This window comes from Triticum urartu, chromosome 2A (assembly GCF_056163025.1).
Source record: "Triticum urartu cultivar PI428250 chromosome 2A, HENAU_Tu73, whole genome shotgun sequence".
Lineage (NCBI taxonomy): Eukaryota > Viridiplantae > Streptophyta > Magnoliopsida > Poales > Poaceae > Triticum > Triticum urartu.
In genome coordinates this window covers 681,820,210-681,829,218 of record NC_141874.1, presented here as the reverse complement: position 1 = coordinate 681,829,218, position 9,009 = coordinate 681,820,210, and the positions used below count along the sequence as shown (strand labels likewise).

Sequence of the window (9,009 nt, the reverse complement as noted above, 5' to 3'; positions counted from 1 at the left end):
CCGGCCCCCCTTTCTCTTTTCCCCCCTCCGCGAATCCTATTCCAACTAGGATTGGGGGGGGGGGGGAATCCTACTCCCGGAGGGAGTAGGACTCCTCCTGGCGCGCCACCTCTAGGCCGGCCGCACCCCCCCTTGAGCCTTTATATACGGAGGCAGGAGCACCCCAGAAACACACAAGTTGATCCACGTGATCATATTCTTAGCCGTGTGCGGCGCCCCCTGCCACCATAGTCCTCGATAATATTGTAGCGGTGTTTAGGCGAAGCCCTGCGACAGTAGTACATCAAGATCGTCACCACGCCGTCATGCTGACGGAACTCTTCCCCGACACTTTGCTGGATCGGAGTCCGGGGATCGTCATCGAGCTGAACGTGTGCTAAAACTCGGAGGTGCCGTAGTTTCGGTGCTTGATCGGTCGGGCCGTGGAGACGTACGACTACATCAACCAAACGCTTCCGTTGTCGATCTACAAGGGTACGTAGATCACACTCTCCCCTCTCATTGCTATGCATCACCATGATCTTGCGTGTGCGTAGGAAAATTTTGAAATTACTACGTTCCCCAACAGCCACCCCCACCCATCCAGCCCTAGTCAGTCCCGTGTCATGTGGTGCGGCAGGCACCGTACCTAGGGGTGGGCATATTAATCGAGAACCGTTGTACCGAACCGAAAAAACCGGGATCGAAGCCGAATGGACCGAAACCGAAAAAATCGGTTCCTATTTCGGTCATGAAAACTGCAGAACCGAACTTAGCTTGGTAAATTCGGTTGTTACACGTAATTAACCTGAAAAACCGAATTTACAGAGCACGATCAGTCTTCCGTGTTCTCGCTGCCCCAGCCCAGCTGGGCAAGTCGGCCCAATGTAGCTCTCAGCCTCTTTAGGCCTTTTTTACTTCTCAGTTTTTTTCTATTGGCCCACACGTTTAGTACTACCCAAAGTCATTCTATCAATTAGCCCACAAAGCACTTTGGAGTAGTACTGTAGTAGAGAGTGGAGGGCACTGGTGCATTCACGTTTTAGTACCACATCGACTTGCTACTGAGAAAGGATGCATGGGAAAAGCAATAAGGGCGTGTTTGGTTGCCCGCATCGAGCCCAACCAGGCCCGCGCGGGAAGGGAGAGGTCTGTTTGGTTGCCCTATTTTCCTGTTGGGCCTGCATCACACGCTCCTCAAAGCAGCCCAGAGCCTGGCTCGCTGGAAATGCTCGGATCCATAGTTTCTCGCGAGCCAGGCTGAGTGCGGCGCGAGGTCGCACGGGCGGGAGCAAGGCGAGGGCGAGGGGGGATGGTGGAGATGGAAATTTGGCATGCCGTCCCGGCGCTAAATTAGCCTCACCCCCTTTCACTCGCTCACCCATAGCCACTGCCCCCTTTCTTCCCTACTGCCTCACCACCGGCGGCGGCGGCTGCGATTTCAGATCTGAGCTATAGGCGGCGGTGGCGAAAGAGGCGGCAGCGTTTGCGGTGGATCTGGTGCTGCCCCTGCTGTTGGCCACCGTCTGGTTGACCTAGTATGTGCCATGGCTCCCCCTACGCCGTCCTCGTCTCCGATGTCGATAAGCAGCACCCCCTCCCCCCTTTGTTAGCTCAATGGTTAGGCCGTTAAGCTAGGTGTAGGATCAATTTCCCACTGAACAAACCATCGATGTCGACTAGGTTATTGACGCACGGATGAGGCTAATAATCCAGGCAACAACACTGATTAGTGTGATTCAGGCTGGGTCATGTTCATGCACCAAAGAGCTATTCGTCGTGCTGGGAGACCTTTGATCCGCTATGGTCCATTGTTTCCCCGGGAACAGGAGAGGATCCAAAATCTGAACTACATCTACAACTGCAATGACGTCGAGGCTCTGTGGATGCTTAGAATGAAAAGAGCACCATTTGCCAGGCTTGTCGAGACCTTCAGGAGCAAGGGGTTGTTACAAGATAGCATCAACACCAGTGTCGAAGAGCAAGTGGCCATGTTCCTCCATGTTGTTGGCCATAACCAGAGGTTCAGGGTCATTCACAACACGTTCAGGAGATCAATGGGGACCATCTCTAGGTACTTCAAGCAGGTGCTTTATGCTGTTGGGGAGCTTAGAGGAGAGATGATCAGGAGACCATCTGGCCAGACTCCACCCAAGATTCGCGGAAGCCCAAGATGGTATCCATACTTCAAGGTGAGTATTGACAATAATACACTTTTCATGGCTTGATATGCTTGTATTGTTCAAGTTGAGCACTAACACAGGCTTGTGATGCCATTTTCAGAATTGCATTGGGGCAATAGATGGTACTCATGTCACTGCCAGAGTTCCTAGGTCACAGTCTGCAGCATACAGGGGGAGGAAGCACTACACAAGCCAGAATGTGCTTGTTGTTGTTGACTTTGATCTGAAGTTCACATATGTGCTGGCTGGCTGGGAGCGGTCAGCGCATGATGCTAACATTCTCACTGATAGCATGAGTCGACCTGATGGGATCAACATCCCCGACGGAAAGTTCTACCTTGGAGATGCTGGCTATGCATGTCGGCCGGGTATTCTTCCACCCTTTAGGAAAACAAGGTACCATCTCAACGAGTTCTCTGGTAGGAACTATCCTAGGACTGCACAGGAGCTGTTTAATCTCAGACACTCCAGCCTTAGAGTAACTGTCGAGAGGGCATTTGGAGCTCTGAAGAATAGGTTTAAGATCCTCGATCAGAAGCCATTCCACCCATACTCCACTCAGGTTAAGCTAGTTCTTGCTTGTTGCATTCTGCACAACTGGATCCTCCAGTGGGGCTTTGATGAACACGTGGCTGACGAGGAAGATGTCGAGCCTGACGATGTTGTTAGCTCTGGCCATGGTGTGGAGGCATTTGACAATGATGCTTGGAAGAACAAAAGGTTGGAGTGGGCAGAGGCGATGTGTCTTAACAGAGGTCAGTGCAGGATTTGAAGAAGATGGAAGAAGAACAAGAAGCAGCAGCAGCAGTAGCAGAAGCAGCAGCAGAAGCAGAAGAAGAAGCAGAGGAGAGGAAGAGGAAGATCTGGTAGCACTGATGAACCATCCCCTATTTAGCCAATGGCTCTTAATAATTTGAACTGTCATTTGATAGTAGTTAGGATGAACTGTCATTTGTTTAAGTAGATGGCGGTACATGTTCAGATTCTGTGTGGTAAGCTCACCACTAGTTAGAAGTGGTGACAACACCTTATGCAGGTTGCAACCAAACACCATGTCATATGTGCGCCTAATGCAATGCGGGCAACCAAACGCCGGGTCGAAAATGGTTGTCTCATGCAACTAGGGGCATGTAGGCAACCAAACTATGTGCATCTAGGGTTTTTTGGCCTGCATCACCTCAAACTAGCGCAATAGAGCTAGGCTCACCGGGCCAGGCTCGATCGACAATGTAACCAAACACGCTCTAAATCTAGCGTGTAGCCATCGATCTCATTCTAACTTGCACTGTCGCATGTGCAGAGATGTGCATGCATGGCATATTAAATAATTGTAAATTAGTTCTGACCGAGAACTTGGGTTGTGTTCGGTTAAACCCGACGACCGAACCGAAAGTTCGGGTCTCAAAGATATCGGTTACCTAATTGTCTAGGAACCAATAGGTTGGCAGTTTAAAAAGACCGAAAATTTCAAAAAACCGAAGAACCGGACCGATCGGTTCGGTTAAACCGAATGACTAGGCCTAACCGTGCCACTTTGGCGACGCAGGTACAGAGGGCCAGCAGCTCAATCCCCCTCTCTCTAAGACTACCTACAGTGAGAGTAACATAGATAGTAATCTCACACATATCTAAATAAAATAGATGATGTGGCAAGCAATAAATGAAGAAAGAGAGAAAAGTGGTAACATAGCTAGTTACTAGTAGTATCAGTAACATCACATATATCAAGGCAAGATGAGTCTATAGTCTAATAAATGAAGTGTTGCATGTTACCACACATATGTTACTCCCCACTATAGAGATAGTAATACAGACTAGTAACATGCATGTTACTAGTCTATGTTACTAACCATTGTGGATAGTCTAAATTGCCGCTCACATGCGCTCGTCGTCCCAAGGCATTGCATCTGCGCCTACCCTAAAATACAAGGTCGATCGAGGCACATGCATGAGGCTGACAGGGAATCCGGATGGCGACGACGTAGAGCTGGTCCTCGTAGGCGCCCTTGATGGCGACGACATTGTGGTGGCCGGAGAGATGGTGCATGATCTGGATCTCGCGGCGCACGTCATCGATGTCCTTCTTAGTGATGAGCTTGCGCTTGGAGATGGACTTGCAGGCGTAGTCGGCCCCCGTGGCCAGCTCGGTGCAGAGGTAGGTGGTGCCGAACTGGCTCTGCCTGAGCTTCCGGCTCAGCGCGTAGAGGTCATGCATGTTGGGCGTGGGGTGGCCGAGGACCGAGCCAAGGTCCGCCGGCGCGCCCGCCCCGCCGCGCCTCATGGCTGTGACGGGCTGCGCGGGGGCCGCGTGGCCGTCCGTCTTGGCGGTCAGCTGCAAGCCGGGCTGCTGCTTCTTTGGGGAGCCGGTGGCGGCGGTGTTGTCGTATTCGCGGTCGGGGTCGTGGCGCTGGGAGGCGGGGTGCTTGAAGCTGTGCGGGTACTTGGATCTAAGGGAACCACCGCATGTGTTGACCATCAAAGGATGGGGAGAGGCCGCGCCTGGTGCATCAAAGCTCCAGCCCACGCCTCGGTTGGTTGGTGGTTGCCGCCCCGCCCTTGCCTCGCTCTCACGGAGCCGTCATCGCGAGCAAAAGCAGCGAGACTGATCTGCTCTGATCTGGCTGGGTGGAGGAGGAAGGGGAGAGAAGAGGAGAAGAGAGGGGGCTGGGTGGGGTTCGTTGGGGAGGATGGATTTAACGAGGAGGTGGGAAAGGCAGAAGCTGCTTCATGGTGGCTTCTTCTCCTCTCCGCTCCTCTCGTCTCCACCCGACGGTCACGTTTGGTCCGGGAAAGCCTAGCGGGTGCCAACAGCTAGTGCCACTGTTTGGGAGTGAAAGAACTGCCCTTCTGCTTGGCAAGGGCAGTATAAGGGACATGTCAAGGCTTGCACTGTCATACTTGAGGCCGTGGCATCTCAAGATGTCTGTATTTGGCACTCTTTCTTTGGCATGGACGGATCACACAATGATATCAACGTGCTTTGGCGCTCGTCGGTTGAAACTATGCTATTTTTTGTTTGTGGACTATATGTTTGCTTTTGAAATAATGCAAAATTTATGCTATTTGTTGAAAAAGGGCGGCCAGCCGGCCACGCCGGCATATATGGGTCGGCGCGTTGGGATCATTGCCAACCCAAATCTCAAACAGGACGAACGCCGAGCGGGCGGCCAACCCAAACGGACAAAAAATGGACAAAAACGCCGTCTGTTTGAGTCAGCGCGTTGGAGTTGCTCTTAATTATTCATTTTGAGGATACGCAATGTGCTTGCGTGCGTCGTCCTGGATTTTTGCAGTTGGTGGGGAGGGATGGAAGGTGACGCGAAGGAGGAGGTCGGCACCCCGCCTCGGTTCTTGCGAAGAGGACCGATACACTGAACTACACTCATGGCAGCTCGGGGTGGCAATATTTCGTGTTTTGACCCTTTTGTGGTCTAAATTGGGGATCTGACCCCTGTTTCAAATTTTTTCGACATCTGACCCTTTTTGCTACCGCCAAAGGTCACGGCGGTAGGGATACATAGGCTACCGCCAAATGGCTCGGCGGTAGGAAACTTGTCCACGTCAGCACGCAAACTGCCGTCGCCCCCCCTCCGTCGCACCCTACTGCCGCAGGTCATGGCGGTAGGTTGTCTGATCCTACCACCAGGAACCCTGGCGGCAGGGTGCGAATAGGTATTTGGTGCGGCCACATGCCCCACCCCCTTCTCCCCACACACCCACCCGCCCCCAACCCCCAAGAGCAGAGAGGAACTGCCTCTCTCGACCCTCTCTCATCTCCTCCATCTCCCCCTCCGATCTTCTTCGTTTCTTCATCGTTTTTGCGGATCGAGATGGCCCCGAAGAGAGAAAAGTAAGCTCCTCTGATCCCTCCAATTGGTTTGAGTCAAATAGCTTCTGATTCATCGCATTATTCGATTCAAATCACTCCCTTTTTGAACTAGATTGAACTTTTTTAACCTAGGATTGATTTAGGTTGATTCTAGATGTTATATTGTGTTAGATATGAACTTTATTCACTAGTTGGTATGATTGTGTGAAGATTAAACCTAGTTCATATTTGATTTGAAGGTATTTTTTTATATGATGCATGTTGGAGGCATTTGTTGTGATATGATGATGCATGTTCATATGCTATGATGCAAGTAGTGGATGTAGTTGGAGAAAAAGTGTTGGATCCTCAAGATGAACCTAGCTCATATTTTTTTGTTATCACAAATTTTATTATATGATGAATATTGGAGATATTTGTTGCATGTAGTGGATATTATATGATGCAAATACTGGATTTTGTCGGGGTAAAAATGGTGAACCCCTCAAGATGAACCATAGTTCGTGTTTTTTGTTTGTTTAGAAAATATGACATGATGCATGTTGGATGTTGTTGGAGAAATATGATATGATATGATATGATGCATTTGAACTTTGATGAGCCTTTGTTATGCATCTATATGTCCCCTAGTTCATGTTAAAAATTCTTTTGATATGCTTATGCTTATGTTTATGCAATTTTTTTAGGAGGCCACCTCTTGCAGATGACGTTGGCATCAAGTATACTATGCTTGACCCTACGTTCGACAAGGGCCATCGTGCCCGTTTTATTGAGAACGGAGTGGTAAGTAACTTTCTTAAAACAAATATTTCGAATCAATGAAAAAAGTTACTAATTGTTTGGGTTTTCATTTCGATAGATGCTCCCGCCATTGTGGATGAGGGGTCACGGGACGACTGTGAAGATGGAGTACGACGAGCGGTACGCGCCGTTCTACAGGAGAGCCCGACTGCTGGGTTTCGTCTTGCAGTTCAAGCGCAAGCCGCCGACGCTCGTCCACTCGGCTCTCACGGCTTTGATCGATCAGTGGCAGCCAGAGATGCACAACTTCCATCTTCCATGTGGGGAGATGACGGTTACACTCGAGGATTGGGGGATGATTACAGGCCTACCGCTCGAGGGTCATGCTTTAACAGGACGAGTGGAGAGGAAGAACTGGCACGACAGGGTTATCGCCCTCATCGGCGACTGCCCCCCAGATAAGAAGAACCGGACTTCCGGCGTCCCGCTGCCCTTGCTCCTGAAGTACCGAAGCAAGTGCCCGGAAGGGGCCGAACCCCGGGTGGTGGAGCAGTATGCCAGGGCCTACCTGTGGTATCTTCTCACGGAGGTAGTGTTTCCAGACTGCTCTGGTGACACTGCCCTCAGGATGTATCTCGACTTCCTGGCGGACTGGGATGTGGGGTACAGCTGGGGGGCCGCCGGCCTCGCCTACCTATACCGTTCGGTAAGTAAATATCACATCATTGTTTCAAATATCATGGACGTGTGCTGCTTTTGATTTTGGCATCTTATCATCTACACTTGTTTTGTAGCTTGACGACGCAACCCAGAGGATGGAAGCTACGTCCGGTATGTGTGGATGTGTATGGGGCCTCTCCATTTGGATGTGGGAACTAATCCCGGTGGGGCGTCTGGAGAAGCTTAGAGCGCGTGCATGGACTGACTATGGCGAAGATGGCGACGATGCTCGATACCCGACCGCCGCATATGCTTGAGATGTGGTGGGTACAATCTCGGGTGAATCCAAGGCCTTGTACAAGATCTTCATGAACGAGCTTGATGCTCTGACGCCTTTCTAGGTATAAGACCTATATTTCAAATGTGGTCCACAACACTTTCACTTGAGCTTAGCACTTTTGGTACTAGGTTAACTGGCGGCCGTATGCTGGCGACCGAGAGTGGGGGGTCGAGCTGAACACGATGTGCAAGCAGGACCGGCTTCTCCGGTGGTGCATCGTGCCCATGATTTGTGTCTATGCCGTCGAGTACCATTTGCCATAGCGCATTGCCGCAATTTGGTAAGGCGCAACGTACACCACCAGCCGGCATCGTCAGAGATACCAGTGGCCACGACCTGCACTTGTGAGTACTGTTGGGGAACGTAGTAATTCCTACGCACACGCAAGATCATGGTCATGCATAGCAACAAGAGGGGAGAGTGTTGTCCATGTACCCTTGTAGACCGTAAGCGGAAGCGTTATGACAACGCGGTTGATGTAGTCGTACGTCTTCACGATCGACCGATCCTAGTACCGAACGTACAACACCTTCGCGATCTACACACGTTCAGCTTGGTGACGTCCCACGAACTCATGATCCAGTAGAGATTCGAGGGAGAGCTTCTTAAGCACGATGGTATAATGACGGTGATGATGAAGCTACCGGCGCAGGGCTTCGCCTAAGCACTGCAACGATATGACCGAGGTGGAATGTGGTGGAGGGGGGCACCGCACACGGCTTGGAACAATCAACTTGTGTGTATCTAGGGTGCCCCCTGCCCCCGTATATAAAGGAGCAAGGGGAGGCCGGCCAACCGTGGGGCGCGCCAAGGAGAGGGAGGAGTCCTCCTCCTAGTAGGAGTAGGATTCCCCCTTTCCTAGTCCAACTAGGAGGAGGAAGGGGGAAGGAAAGAGAGGGAGAGGGAGAGGGAAAGAGGGGCCGCGCCCCCCTCCCCTAGTCCAATTCAGACTCCCCTTGGGAGGGGGCGCGCCACCTCCTGGGCTGCTGCCCTCTCTCTCTCCTAAGGCCCACTAAGGCCCAATACTTCCCCGAGGGGTTCCGGTAACCCCTCCGGCACTCCGGTTTTCTCTGAAATCACCCGAAACACTTCCGGTATCTGAATATAGCCGTCCAATATATCGATCTTTATGTCTCGACCATTTCGAGACTCCTCATCATGTCCGTGATCATATTTGGGACTCCAAAATACCTTCGGTACATCAAAACACATAAACTCATAATACCGATCGTTACCGAACTTTAAGCGTGCAGACCCTACGGGTTCGAGAACTATGT

At 51.2% G+C, this 9,009-nt stretch overlaps 1 pseudogene; it reads right to left on the bottom strand.

The window, feature by feature from the left end:
* Nucleotides 1–3,563: 3,563 nt before the first annotated feature.
* On the bottom strand, nucleotides 3,564–4,638 carry LOC125537847 (calcium-dependent protein kinase 13 pseudogene; annotated as a pseudogene).
* Between the last annotated feature and the right edge of the window lie 4,371 nt (nucleotides 4,639–9,009).